At 35.0% G+C, this 15717-nt stretch overlaps 1 protein-coding gene across 26 annotated transcripts in view; it reads left to right on the top strand.

Annotated features, from left to right (window-relative positions):
- The window catches only part of Inpp4b (inositol polyphosphate-4-phosphatase type II B), a 1082298-nt gene that overhangs the window by 628011 nt on the left and 438570 nt on the right, over positions 1-15717 (top strand). For 2 of the 26 annotated variants that reach the window (XM_087193382.1, XM_087193379.1), the window contains exon 1: positions 6079-6300. The exons of the other annotated variants lie outside the window; for them this stretch is intronic. The gene's annotated coding sequence lies outside the window, so the exon portion shown is untranslated. Of the gene's footprint in view, positions 1-6078; positions 6301-15717 lie in introns of those variants that run through there. 26 annotated transcript variants of the gene reach the window in all.

The raw sequence follows: 15717 nt of genomic DNA, 5'->3' as shown, positions 1-15717 counted from the left end.
ATATTCTGGGTTAATGGAAAGTACAATCATTTTCTCTGTTGCGGAACTTTTTAGTTATTAATATGCTAATGGAATTGAAAATTGCCAAGAGGGTAATATGAAATATTTCCCAAACTTATTTGACCATGGAAGCTTTTTTTTTAATGAAACATCTATTAACATCTCATGGATATTTTGGGAAATGCTGTTATACATCACAGCACTTAATTTTCTCTAATTGTTTTATGTAATTTAACTTAATTTCTCTGCTTATATTTTCCATCTCCTTGATGTCAGGACCTAAGTTTTATTCCTTTTAGCTTGAAATACTTAGATGGTTTGTTTGATTTTTTTCTTAAAAATTATTATGTAGTTCATTATACTAAATGTAGGTTGGGGCACAAGGGTAGTAGTAAAACTAGCCCTTTCACAGTTTTAGGACCAAAACTAATAGTATTTTTCAAACAAATGGAGATTTTTGTACCATTGGAAGAACCAATTGCGACAGACTATTTTTTCTTTTTTTATCCCCCCATTAAGTTTATTGGTACATTTTAGGTATAAAATACACTTACATACATCATTGACATCTTGTACCATTACATGAGTATCTTGGTTCTTAATTTTTTCCCCTTTTCCTGCCCTCCCTTCACCCCCTCCACCCTTCCCTATTTGCAAAGATTTTGTTTCCATCTTTTTCCTTTTTTCATATTATTTCTTTTCCCTTCTTTCCTTTCCCCTACCCCTCCCACCTTCCCTGCTCCTTTAGACCTTTTCTTCCTATTACACAATATCAATTATACATTTTTAAAATTACAATATCAAGATTTAGAAGACAGTACCACAGATTTTACAGAATTTAAAAGGATATAGAAAGCATATTACAAAAATGTGTTTTGAAGTAAATTTGACAACTTCTGAGAAGTACCTGGAAGACAAATTAATGAAACTAACTCTGGAGGAAATATAAAATTTGAATAGCACCTATTAAAGAAAGTATATTCCTAACAACAGGCTTGTATACATTTTAACTGTTAAATTATATCAACATTTAAAGCAGAAAAAAAAAACACTTCTCCCCTCATTTTAGGAAATCAACATTGTGCTAATCCTAAAACTGGATAAAGATAATAGAAGAAAAAGTATGAACATAGATAGAAATTTGTTTAACAAAACAAACAACTAGAAGTCAGATCTGGCAGTATGTAGAAAGTGGTTTTATCATAAGGATGGCAGTGTTGGTTCAGCATTGGAAGATCCACCCCCAAAAGTCATCATTTTAACAGAGGAAAGGAAAAAGCTATATGATACTGTCACTAGTTGGAGAAAAAGTATATCGGACTAAATTCTACAGCTGTTCATGGTAAAAGCTATCAGGAGACTAGAAGTAGAACAGAACCTTCTCAACAGATTAAAGACATGTACTACATACTTCCAGCAAAAACGCCTTATATGAATGGAAAAGATGCTATGCTTTCTCCCTAAGGTGGGGAACAGGGACAGATATGCCTACTCTTCATCTGTTCATTAAACTTTGAAACGTAGGCCCAAACCAAAATAGTCTGGCAATAAAATGACACAATTAGGATAGGATTGGCAAGGTAGAAGGAAAATCTTTATATGTAGATGAAATGATCATCTACAGAGAAAATACTAAGAAATCTCTAGGAGCCCCTAGAACTTGTATTTGAATTTAGCAGGATTAGAAAACACAAGGTATATATAAAAATTCAGGCCTACGTATACTTGTTATAAATGAAGAATTGGATTTGAAATTTACAAGTTATGTAGGAGTACAAAGGACCTAGAAAAGTAAAAAGAGAAAGAAAAAAAAACAGTGTTAGAAGATGTTTAGTACCTAATTTTAAGACTTCCTCTAAAGCTACAGTAATCAAGGCAGTGTTGGTGTAAGGAAAGACATATAGATCATTGGAATAAAAGAGAATCTAGAAATAGAACCACACATACATGCTCCACTGAGTTTTGAAAGATTATTTAACATTAACATTTTATAGAATATAAACTCGATTCAAGAGCCAATGAAAAGATAGTGTTTTCAGCAAATGGCACTAGAATATCTGGTCTCTGTATATAAAAACTTAACCTCAACACTTTATTTCCATACATAAAAATAACTTGAAAGGATCTATGAACCTGAATATGAAAGACTAAAACTATAAAACTTTAAGAAGAAATTATAAGGGAAAATGTTTATGAATTTAGGGTAGGGAAGAACTTCCTAGGATACAAAAAACATGATGTCTAAAAGAAAAAAATTGATAAATGAGATTCCATCAAAATTTAGAACTTTAAATGACATCATTAAAATGAAAAGTATTCCTTAAACAGACCATATTTACAATGCATATAACCTATGGCCAGAATATATAAAGAACACTTACACCTCATTAATAGACAACCCAATTAAAAAGTAGACACAAGATGATAAATAGCCAGTACAGCACAAGGAAAGTTGTGCAACCCTAGAATCAGAAAAATACTAATCAGTGCAATAATAAGATTGAATTATACACTCATTAGGGAGATGAAGTTCAAAGTTTTAAAAGCCTTGTCATGACTTTTTCTTTTTGTTCGATTCTCCCCCTTTGCATTTAATTTGTCATGCCCAATGGATTCATTCTGCTGGGCTTCCTGGGGTTGTGATCCTTATTGTCTTTTCCTAGGATATTGTCTAAAATTTTTTGGTGAGTTGGTTTGGTATTCATGAAGTTCCTAAGGTTCTCTTTATCATGAACGTATCTTATTTCTCCATCAATTTTGAGATAGTTTTGCAGGGTCCATCAATCTGGGTTGGAGGCTGTTTTCTTTTAGGGCTTGAAGTACATCACTCCAAGCTCTTCTTGCCTTGAGGGTTTGCATTGAGAAGTCTGCTGTAATTCTGATGGGCTTTCTTTTGTATGTGATTTGTTTCTTTTCTCTCACTGCTTGTAGAACTTTATTATTCTGTTGGGCTTCTGGAATTCTATTATATGCCTATGTGTAGGTTTTTTTGCATCAAAGCTAGTTGGAGTCCTATATGCGTCATTTATCTGTATGTCAAGTTCTTTTCCCCTGATTGGGAAGTTTTCTGCCATCACTTCTGTGAACAGTTTTTTTTATGTCATCTGCACTCACTGCTGTTTCTTCATTGACTCCAGTCAGTCTTATGTTATTCTTCTTTGCATCATCTAGCAGCTGCTGGATTGCTTTCTCATGGTCCCTCACAATTTTAAAGCAATTTTTCTTTTCCTGGTCACTAATTGGAATCTTATCTTCTATATCTGAAATTCTGTCCTCTCATTGGTTCATCCTGGTGCGTCGACATTCAGTGGGAGTTTTTAATCTCCTAGAATCTGTTTCCACCTGTTTTATGGATTCCATTTGTTTCCTATGTTGGAATTCCATCATGTTCCTCAGATCCTCTAATTTGTTTTTTCATCTGTGTCCTCCCTAGATTTATTAATCATGCCTTGCACTATGGGCATAATCTTTGCTGTTATCTGAGAAATTCTTTCTGATTCCATTTTTCCAGGATCCTCTTTTGTTGCCAGTTCAGGGAGTCCATTTGTTTGAGTATCAGATTATTCCATCTCATTTCCCTTTGGGGTTGCAGTAGGTGATCTGGAAGTCTGTTTTTGAGGCTTGTTTATGTTTCTTCTCATTTCCACGGGTGGGTGGGGTGCTGCTGGCACCCGTGCAGCTCACCTCCTCTGTGCTGGGAGCGGTGGAATGGCGGTGGGGAGCCTCCTCCTGGGCTCTGGGATTGGCTCACCTCCTCTGCCCTAGGAGCAGTGGAATGGCTTTGGGGGAGCCTTCTTCTAGGCACTGGGATTGGCGCACCTCCTGTGCCCTCAGAGTGGTGGAATGGCAGCAGGGGGACTGTTTTTTAATTTATGTATTCATCTCATTCAACAAGTAGTATGAAACAGTTGAGGAAAAATGATACCCTCATAATATATAGGAATTGAATACAATCAAATGTATAAGATTTCCTAGAATTGAATCATCAATGGTTTATCAGAGTAAAATAACTCAAACCTTTTGAAATTATACCAAATATATATATCATAATTTTATTTAAATAATCAGTTTACATAAGGATTTGTGACTACTGGACATATCTTAATTTCCTTGATTAACAAAGGTATAATTTTGATACAATAAATTAAATAGACTTAATTACACAAAAATTTGTTGGCTTGATATTTTATATCTTTTGCATTACTCCTCATCTGAGACTTAACCAACTTAATGTTGAAAGTAAATGACCCTCATTCTTACTTCTTCAATAATTTATAAACATGGAATACAGATGTAAGGTAGAAATAAGTATAAGGCACTATTTTAAAATAGTATGTAAATCTATCTAGTGTGAACTTGTGACATAGAGTGAATAAGTTAACCCTTGTACATTTGAGTATTTCAGAGAAGCAGTTCATAATTCTCATTATAAAACTATTACCCTTTATGTTAGTTTATATTTGGTAAATTCTGTTACATAAGGGTAAAACATTTGCATTTCAATTTTAAATATTTTCATTTTTTAGTATTTCTTACAACTCAGGAAAAAATTGTTTGGTGAACTTGTGTGAAAGAAAACTTTTGTCCTTTGTGAAGTATAATTTATATTCAAATTTTAATAATATAAGTATGATATCTGTACCTTTAACATAGGTTAGGTTAATTCAAAGTACCTATTTTCCTAGATTAAATTGACATTAATACTAAGAAATTAATCTGTTTTATTTTTATTATTGTATTAGAATTTAATACTGAAAAATTTAACAGATTTTACTAAAAATATTCTATAGGTACCCAAAAGTTTTTAGAATGTGATTTTTTTACATCTTCTTTGTTACTATTTAGATTGGTTAACAATTCTTTGGATGAGGACATTTTACAGATTGATCTTCGTTGTATATATTGGTGTAAATATGGACACATGTATCATAGATCATCAATTTTTTGAAAGTGTGTTATTATCAAAATAATAGTACCTCCCATATTCCATGCTCCCACATGAATGGGTTACTTGAAAAGTAGATTACGTGTATATATACACATATATGTCATAAACCTTCTATAGGGTGGATGATCAGTTTGAAGAGTGTTTCAGGTACTCATTGATATGTAGCAAATTATCCCCAAAATTTGTGATTCATAAAAACAGACATTTATAATCTCACACAATTTCTGAGGATCTAGAATTTTAGAGTAGCCTACCTGGGTGGTTCTTGCTTGAGATTTCCTAGATTACAATCTAGGGATACAGCCATCGGGGCTGGTCTGGGTCAGGAAGGCCTTCTCTCAGGCTGGGTTACTCCCATGCTGGGCAGTCCCTTCTGGTTCTCTGTAGGAGGCCTCTGTACCTCTTCACATGGGTCATCCTCTTGAAATGCTTGAGTGTCCTTTTCATGTAGTTGACTTCTACTGGAAAAAGTGATATGAGAGAATAAGGCAGTAGCCCAATAACCTTTACAAATTACCCTTGGAAGTGACTCACTTCCTTTTCTACAATAAGGCATTGTATACAGAGGTTGGCCCTAATCATGGTGGGAGGTAATTATGTGAGAATGTGAATAATACAAGGTGAAGACAACTAGAGGAGGCCACCTTGGAAGATATCTACTGTAGGTGGTAAGGGAAAGAAATAGCATGTATAATATGAAAGAACCATTGTATCTTGATTTTACTACTGGCCAATGAGGATTCTACAATTAATTTCTGACTAATTTTTGTTAGCTGAAGTATCACAGGTATTTTTGATATTACTATTTGTACATATATATCATTTTTTAGAAATGTCAATCAGTTTTCAAACAGATCATGCAAATATAATTATGATTTGATAATAGGGAGCTCTGGTATCACACATTAACTTGATGATGGAATTAGAATTGGAGGAATGAGATGTACAGTTCCTGACTTTTAAATTTTGGTCAATGCTTTCTACCAGTCCAGGAGTGCTCCAAGATGTCTTCTAAACGGTACTCACTGAAATAGGTCGATGCATTATGCATTCATCTCCAGCCATTGCTCTATGAAATTTTAATTCTGGAAAATATCCATTTCTTATGTCTGTTCCCCTGGTACTTATAGATGCTGTGACATTTTCTGACAATGAAACCAATGAGCTTTATAAGCAAAGACTGAGGAGTTTACTGCCAGACACTCATATAACTGCAAATATCAAGAAATAGTAAAAGGAAGTATATCCTTTGACAACAAGCCACTTGAAATACAGTTCTGAAGCTAGACTTACTATGTGGAAGCCAGGAGTGGAAGAGAGAAGAGTTCTCAGCACTCTTAAGGTGCACCAGGGTAAGGAAGAGATGGTTGGCTGTGTTTTATTTTTTTAAAATTGTGGCACAGGGTGTTGTTCTTTCATCCCTTTCAGTGGAAGTAGCTCAGTTCCTATCACTAGGTAGACTACTACTGTAAATGCTAAGAGAAAGTTAAGAGGAGATACTAAGGTCCATTGAAATGTTCACTCTTGAAGGACAAGACATATTCTTAAGCATGTATTCTTTTCGATGCATGACTAGATTAAAAGAAAGGGAAGGGGCCAGGGATTTAGCTCAGTGGTTCTGCCACCTGCTCCGCAAGTGCAAGGACTGGAGTTCGATCCCCAGTACCAAAAAAAAAAAAAAAAAAAGAGAGAAAGGGAAGGGTGTGCCTTGTGTCTCTGTGTACTATGAATTTGTATTTCCTGTATTTTATTATCTGGTTCCAGGAAGTCAACTGTCCAGATTGTCAACTATGGAACATCAGAAATTTTTATATGAAGCTAAATGTTTGATTTATGACTCCAGTAATGTTGTTCAACTCAGACACCAATGCATAGCATGAATACTCTGTTACTTCCCTATTGCTTAACATGCTTGGTGTTTTAATAGACCCAATGACTATTATTATAAGAAAAATACCGTTCTATTTGGGACCTCAATTCCTGGCCTCTTACATAAACCCCCAAAATGGAAAAGTAATTTTCATGTAGGCTTGTTATAGGTGAGATAGAGCTCTGTTTGGGCTGCTGTAGAATGTATTTCATAGATCTGCTGCACAGAAGGTGAGTGGTGAGGACAGTGAGCATCATGCTACATTTCACAGAAACAAGCTTAAGAAATTAATGCATCACTTAGATGCATGGAGTAATGAATTAAGGACAGTTTGATAAAAGGATTCTTTGCAAAGATGTGGTGGGAGTTTAGAGGAAATTACAGACATGATAGGAATCCCCAGTGAGTCTAACAGTGGAGAACTATTGTTAGGAGCTTTTATTAAGAGTTTTCAGATTCCAGAAAAGGCTGCTTGGATTGAAAGGAGGTGTAGCTTTCAACAGAGGGATGAGCCAACCAGTAGTGACTAGTCTGGGAAGAGCCAGGAAGACAAATTCCCTGACCTCTTCTCCCTATAGAGCCAAGACCAAGTGGAAGCTCATTGCTGCTAACCATATAGTCTCTAGTGTATATAGCAAGGTCTAAAGGTGTGGGCTGTCAATCCTGAGTGACATACTTGAGACTGACAGAATTCATTTCAAAATATATTTTCTTTTGCTTTATTTCATTGAAACTAAAACCTGAAACACTGTATAGTGATCTCTTCAGCTAGATTCCTGGCTTGAGTCCTAGGTCTAATATTGAACTTGGGCAGGTGACTTACTCTCCCTGAGCCACTGTCATGAGAAGAGAATCATGCAATTATGTTCATAGTGGTATGCTGAGGAATAAATGACAAGTGCATGTGAAGCAAGTAAACCAATCCACAGCACACTGGAAGCTTTGTACATCTTTACTGTAATTACTTAAGTTCATACAATATCCTGCAGTTGTGCACCATTTCTTAGAACAAATAATGCACATTAAATAAGTTGAGTTCCTTTTGCTTGTGATTATTTTTCAGTATTTTCTGTTACTTGGTTATATACCCAAGTGGGATAAACACATTGAGATCCTTATGGCTTACTTTCAATAAGGGAAGTGGAACATTTTTCTGAATATCTTTATACCAACCAGAAAGTTTCATGGATTTGTTTTCTCTAAAGAATGATTGACTGGTTAGAGCCTGTGTGAATTAAATTTTTGATGGAAAAGTTTAGTCAAGCATTTTTACTTCCTTCAGTAAATGAATCACTTTATGAACTGGATTTTAAATGTGCTTATTGCACAGAATGGTAGAAACAAAAATGAATCTTTGACTTGGAACAATGCCTATTCTTGAGACATTATCTAATTAAGCATTTTCCTAGTAATATAGGCATTTAAATATTCACATGAACCAAGAAACATCTATAATAATGTTTGAAAGTAGCATTAGAAAATCAGTTTATAAAGGACCTTCATATTTACTGTCTCAGTGGTTTTCAAACATTAATTTTAGCCATGGAGCGTCATATTCATATTTGTGTGTGTGTGAAATATATATGTAATGTATATATTCTATGATATATATTATACATGATATATTATTATATATGTGAGATATATATGTAATAACCTCAGTTCACCAACTTGATTCTTTCCATGATTCTGGTCACAAAATGAGTTGGATGAGAACCAAATCAAATTCAATGGTTAGGTTCAATGTTGACCTTATGTTCAAGTTTCCCAAATCCCACATGGAATAATTTATCTAAGTAAAAATTGGTGGATAGCCCCTCTTAGGTGACCATAAATAACAAAGTGTTTCAGGAGATCATTCAAGCCTACACAGCATGACTAAGTTAAATCTCATTTTACTACTGCTGAGATCCTTATTTATATAATATTTAAAATAATCTCAGATTGATGTGTGTGAGAGAGAGAGAGGGAGAGAGACCATGTCCTATTCTATTTCTTTCACTAGCTCATCCTTCATTTATTGAAGGCTTGTGAATTAGTCTCTCAGCTGAATTCTCTATATTATCTCTTTTAGAACTCAAAATATTAGTTTTGTGGTAAAGAAATTGAGTATTGAGTAGCTTCATTATGATCTTACCATTAGCAACTGTCCATAGTCTGGACTCCCACCCATTATACTAAACCGCTTATGCCAGCCTGACATAGTTCAGCTCTAAAAATGAAAGTTGACCTGGAAGTATAGCTCAGTGGTAGAGCACCTGCCTAGCATACATGAGGCCCTAAATTCAATCCCCATGAGTGTACATTCATACACACACAGGCACACACACAAATACAGAGTCAAGAATTATCCTAAATTTATGCTAAGAGTAAAGGACAACACAAATTTTAAGCAAATTATCTTCTACACTATAACTGCATCTTTGGTTAGAAGTTTGGGGAAGAATTGGTCATTATCAGTTCTCATTGTGAATAGGAAGTGATGTAATAAAAGCATTGGCCCCAGGTGGCTTCTGAGAAAGGATGCACAATGATTGAGATTTACCCTCAGACAAACCAAATGAAGACTGGTGAGGAAAAGCATTTTGAAGGCTTGTTCACTCTTTGCCTGTGCCTTTGTTAAGATATCTGTTCCAAGTAATTAAGAATTTCTCGGAAGATAGTATCATTCGGCTTTTCTCACATTCCTATATGCTTGAGAGTTTCATGTGGTTGATTCTTATCAGTGAAATCTCAGAGTAAACATGAAGCACATACCCCAGACATCTTCCTGAGCATTGTCCTCTCTAAGCAGCCCCCACTCAGGAGGTGAGAATCTCATGACAGGTTTCCTGTCTACAAAACAAAAGAACAAGAGTCATTGTCTGAAATTATCTTTTTAAAAGCTATTTTAAAATTAGTGTATATTTGCATCAGATAATGATTGCATTCCTTGTGGGCAGTTGGTACCTGTACCTAACACATCTTCATTTCTTTTTTCATCCTTTTTCTTTCCTCCTTCTCCAAATTTTCTCAAATGATTTATTTTTTATTGTCTGTTTCTCACACAAGAATATGAACTTCACAGAAGGGGAATATTGTGAATATTGTCATCCTCTAGAATTCATATCTTCAAATATTAATCCCCAAAGTCATGGTGTTAGGAATTGGGGTCTTTGGAAGATGAGATGTTATCAGGTTAAAGTCCACATGAATGCGATAATGCCCTTATAGAAGAGGCTCCAGAAAGCTATACTGCCCCTCATATCACATGAGGATACAGGGAAAAAGAAGGTCACCTCTCAACCAGAAAACAGGCCTTCATCAGACAACATGTATATTGGCATCTTGATTTAGAACTCCTCATCACCTCCCCAAAAAATTAGTGTGAAGTTTCTATTGTTCACAAACCACCTGGCTCATAGTATTTTTTTATAATACCCCAAGTGGACTAAGATGCTTGTCTTTGTTCGCTTCTGTGTGTTCTCGAAGATAGAATAGTGTACAGTATTTAGCAGGCAATGCATACATATTTGCTCATTAATATTCTGAAGCTTTTGAGGTGCCTTGTTATATTAAGAATTTCAGCTGCAAACTATCTCAAATGAAGTTTATATAGAGTTCTTCTTTTGTTGCTTTTGTTTTTTATTTTGGTACTGGGTATGGAACTCAGGACCTTGCACTTGCAAGGCAGGCGCCGGAACCACTGAGCTAAATCCCCGGCCCCATGTAAAGAGTTCTTAATGACATTTAAAAAGTTTTAGTACATACTGTGAAGAAAAATTTTAAAATCTATACGGAATTTTAAATTCATTTTGATGTTTATGAAATTTTGATAGAGAAAAACTTACATTAATGTTGAAAATAAGGGCATTATGGTGGTGGGTTATGAGTAGTTATTCCTTATATTTTTATTGGACTATATTGATCACAAATTACATTTTTATAGAAAATGTGAACTAGTGAACTACAAAATGTTTGAAATAGATAAGCAGTTTTCCAGTGTCATAGCTCTTGCTTTCAGACATTTTTATGAATTACACATTAGGGATTCATCCTGTAGTCATGTCAGTTACAATAATGATACAAAGACGATAATGCTTAAAATAAGAGAATACAAGAGAGCAAGAAAGGAAAAGGAAAGTTTGGAAAGGTAGAAATACAATTGTCTATTTCTTTGACATAAAACCTTCACAATCTTTAGTAATGTTTACATTATATCGGTCTTGTTCTTTTAGAAGGCAAGTATAGGAGAAAGCATAGAAAATTGACTGACGTAATCTGAAAATATTATGTGGACAATGGTGATTCATCTAGAACACAATAAATAATTAATAGTTTCATAATACTGTGGGACATGGTGAATGTGCGGATGTTTATAATCTTTGTCCTGACTGATGAGTCAACCAGCCAGGCTGTAAATCAGTGAGCATTGTAATGATGTATTTTCAGCTATTACTGTCTCCTAAGTGCCTAGTATGGTGTCATAATCTTAAAAGGTGGTCACATATTTTTGATGACTACATTACTAAACTGGCCATGGTATTTTATTATAAGATATTAAGCTAAATGATTTTTTTCTGCTACATTTTGATATTCTTATATCAAGCTTTATACTACTGTCCTGCTTTTGAGGAAATAAAATTGAATCACCATTAGCTAATTCTGTTTCACCTACTGTTAATTGAATGGGTTAGTAATAGTTAACTGCATATATAAGTCTTATAAATAGCTCAGGCAAACCAAATTGCCCCAACTGAGATATACACAGAAAACCTAAGAATTTTTTTAGTAGAACTGTAAAAATGTACAAAGATTTTAAAAATCTATCCCAGTAGTAACTTCAAACTTTTTTTTAAATGTCATATCTAGGGGTGAAAAGGTATTCTTCCTTTAATTTTATCCATCAGTTATGAAATGATATCCAAATATTTCTCTGAACTCTATTATTTAGTGGCCACTGTCATGGGATCTTTTATTTCTCACTTGAGAAAGCATTAAAAAATATCAATAGTTGAGTCTCAGCCTAGATATTCTGATTTAACTGATTTGGGAACATTCTTGGCAAGGGAATGTTTAAAAGCTCCATAGGTTATCTAATGTGATACACTGATGTAATGTTGTGTTCCAAATAATCTAGCATATTGACATTGGTTAGTCAGGATGTTACAGGTACTGATTTACAGAAAAGGCCATTCCAAACAATGTCTATAGAAGATTTCCGTATGATAAAAATTTTCCCTTTTAGATGGAGTGTCAAATAGATTATTTGCTTCACTTCTTGGCTTGTTGTAAAGGGTAATTTTGTGCCTTTGCCAGTCTTTACACTAGTTATAATTCTCTCTTTAAAAAAAAAAGCCTTAGCAGTATGTCCTGATCTGAACCTCAGTGAAATTGAGCCTAATATCTCCCTTTTTAATAGCACATTTGGGAGGAATAGCACTTTGGATATTTTATTCTTTGACTTTTTAAGGATAAAAATTGAGAAATGAACACATAAGAAAGTTAAAGTAAGAATATCATATTGAACTAATGCATCCCGTGGAATTCATAAAGACAGAAAGAAATTTGAAAATTTGAATATGACTCTGCTTTATAGAAGAATAAGAAATGAAACAAAATATTCTCTAGTGCTCAGGATTTCAGAAACCCATGTTACATTCAATTTGGAACTGACAAGTCTATCTAAAGAAAAAATTAGTTTGGAAAATTTAGGGGTGAGAAATTCACTGTGTTTGAACTTCTTTTAGTCTAGTGGTTTAAAACCCTTCTTTACATATTGATTTAATAATGAGTTATTGAGTGGAGTCAGAAGGGATATCACACTTTGCTTCTCATATACTAATATATTTTTAAATTTGATCTGTTTCTCTTGGGAAAATTCAGGTAATCTTAAGCATATTTCTAAGAAGCATAAGAGAAATAAAAATTACAAAAGCTCTAAATATGGTAGAAATAAAAATAAGGAATGGTTTTTAAGGAATACATAATTGTTGAAAATGCACTAGAGCCCTGCATTATGAACCAAGCCAAATTCATTTGCATCTGAGCTATGTACAGTTACATTAAACTGGTTTGTCCTGATACAAGTTCTTAAGCTGTATGCATAAGGGAAGGAGAAGGGTTTTATCCTTTGCTTGTGTGTTTGTCAAATAAAATGAAATCAATGCACCCAAGTGAATTGAATGTGTTATTATTTATTATTCCTACAATGGTTTTTTTTGAGTGAATGAAAAAGAAATTATATAACATTCTATGTTAATTTTCCAGGCACTGCAAGTTTAATCATTTTTCTAAGCAGGACCTAGGCTAACCCAAGAGCCATTGCTTCATCAGTAAGATATTGGAGGCATTCTGTGTTGGGTATTAATCATAGTTATTATTGTGTAAATAAATTGACTGAGATGAACCTCAAAAGCAGATAATGGCAGAGTGGCAGTTCATTAGTCTATATAGACTAATTAAACATCTAATTAGATTCTTACTAGGAAATACCTTCATGTGGATTATGAATCCAAAGTGACTTAGCAAGACCACAAATTGGATTAACTGGATCTTAAATTCTCATAAAAATAATGGTGTTGAAAGAGCTAGGATGGTCTTAAAATATTAAATGATAAACTTTAGACTTAGTTAGATGTACTTCCTCATTTATTTACTTGGTAGTCAGTTCATATATTCCCCATTTTCAAAATATGTTTGGTGTTAACAAATTAACTTCAAATTGTGTAAATTTTATTGATTTTACTTGTGTTGCTTATTGGTAGTCTCTTCCAGAGCTTTTTATGGTTATTTCTCATTTCCTTATATGTTGTGTTTTATGAGCTATAATCTACTTTGATGGAAGCATTTTGGCACAGCCTAATTTTCCCAATCTAGCTAAGACCCAAAGAAGATTTCAGTTATTTATATCAGGTCTACCCAATTACAGCATTACTAAAATATTAAACAATTAGTCCTTGTGGTTAGGGTCTGACATGTGAATTGCAAAATGATCAGCAGCCCACCCCAGACCATTATCCTACTAATTCCAGCAACTAGCCTGCCCCTCTTCCTCAAATTAAGACCACCAATGTCTCCAGATATTGTCAAATGTCCTTTGGGCACCAAAATGACCTTAAGAACCTCTGGCTTCTAATGGGAAGAGTAACAGGGGAGGGGAGAGGAGAAAGAAAGGAAGAGAAAATTTTAAAAATGAGGAAAGAAAGATAAAATGGTAAGTAACAAAGCTCTTGTAAATAAGAAAAGGAAGTGGGGTAGAAGGGAGGGGAGGGGAATGGAGAAAAAATAAAAATCAATATATGTCATGTACAGGTACAAATTCCCTACCATGAATGTGATCATTATGTGTATCTAAAATCTACCAATACACTTAATTAATGATAAAAAAGAACCACTGGCTTACAACAGTAGGAAATGTCACTGAATCATTTTTTTACTAACCACAGCTATTGCTACTACTATGCCACAGTCAAAATGCTATGAAGAGGTATCAAGAAAAATAGAGTAATAAAACAGGCAAGAAAAACTCAAAACAGGCTTATGGCAAGAAGAGAAAGAGATTAACAAAAGGCAGAAGAGTTTATAAACACCAGAGCAATCTAGTGGCTGTCAGGTAAAAGGGCCAAAACCAAGACCAGACCAGGCCACAACAAGCCTTTATTAGGGGAATAGATCTGCCAGGCTGTCTCTGAACATAGGAGAGACAAAAGCAATATGGCTGGGGCAGGGAGAGTCTTTTGTAGAGACTGTGGTGGGGTTTGTAGGGGCTGAGGTGGGGTTGAGTGAGGTAGTGACTAGGGAATGGAGGAGCCGGTGATGTCACTAGGTGGTAGGAGGTGAGCGAGTATTAGGTTACACTCTAGGCGGGAACAGAGGCATGCTGGGAAGAAGGGTTTGTTCTTTGGTGGGAGCAACCATCTTGGCATGATGTCACACAGGGGAGGGGGCAAGGCACGATAGGAAGAGGGCAGCTACTATACATAATAGCTGCTGAGGTGGTGGGAGACCTATCAGTGGCTAAGTGCTGAAGGAGTTTAGAGGCAAAGCTGATCACTATGATCAGGTTGCCTGGGTTTACAAATTGGGGCTTTGGACATTAGGTTTCTGCTCTCTCACACAGACTGAGAGATATTTTTTGATGACTGAATTTCAGAGGGATATTTGTCAAGTTCTTGGACGTTCCTGAGTTGTAAAACTGGCAAGAGGCTGGGAGGAGCTTTATGTCTCAAAGTGATAGTTAAATAATCAAAACGGTAAGTTTTCTAGAGTAAATAAATGACAAGATCAGATGACATAGAAACCTGTCTCAAGCTCAATCAAGCTGAAAAAAGCTTAAGCATTTTGCTGTATGTTAATGTTCACCTTTTTAGGATAGATTTGGGATGGACCATTATTACATCAGTGGTTGGAATGGGATCTATGGAACTTTTCCCCATACTCTCAGCAAAGGATGTTTATGGAAGGTTCTGGTGGTAGCGCCAGGTCATGCTTTAATGTGCTCAGACTGTGACCACCTCCATTTCTGCATCTTCATCTTGTAGATCTCCCAACCCATATGCAGAGCTCCACCAACCCTGAGTATCAGCAGCTGGTGCTCTCAGCCACTAATGATTATACATTTTTTGAACCAAGGTCTATTTTATACAGTTGTAAGCTGTGTAAAGGAATAGGGTAGGTACTGTCTTGTTTATACTAAAAGCATAGTGATTGTTTGCTTCCTGCACAGACTATACCTACATTTAAATTTTGCTAGGTGTTTAACTGTCAGAGTTGTCTTGACTCTCACCTGGTAAGTCTTCAGGAAAACCGAGTCAGCATCTGCTGCCTGCAGAAAAGCTACTTATCCTGAAGAGGCACTGGGGCATGGGAGATATAACAAAGTCCTGGAATCTATGACTAATTTCACTCGTCAATGTAT

The sequence above is a fragment of the Heterocephalus glaber genome, unplaced genomic scaffold (genome assembly GCF_053883595.1).
Source record: "Heterocephalus glaber isolate CG9 unplaced genomic scaffold, H.glaber_assembly_v1.0 deba00001587, whole genome shotgun sequence".
Classification (NCBI taxonomy): Eukaryota; Metazoa; Chordata; class Mammalia; order Rodentia; family Bathyergidae; genus Heterocephalus; species Heterocephalus glaber.
Note: the sequence above shows the minus strand (reverse complement) of the source record. Positions and strands in the feature narration are given on the sequence as shown.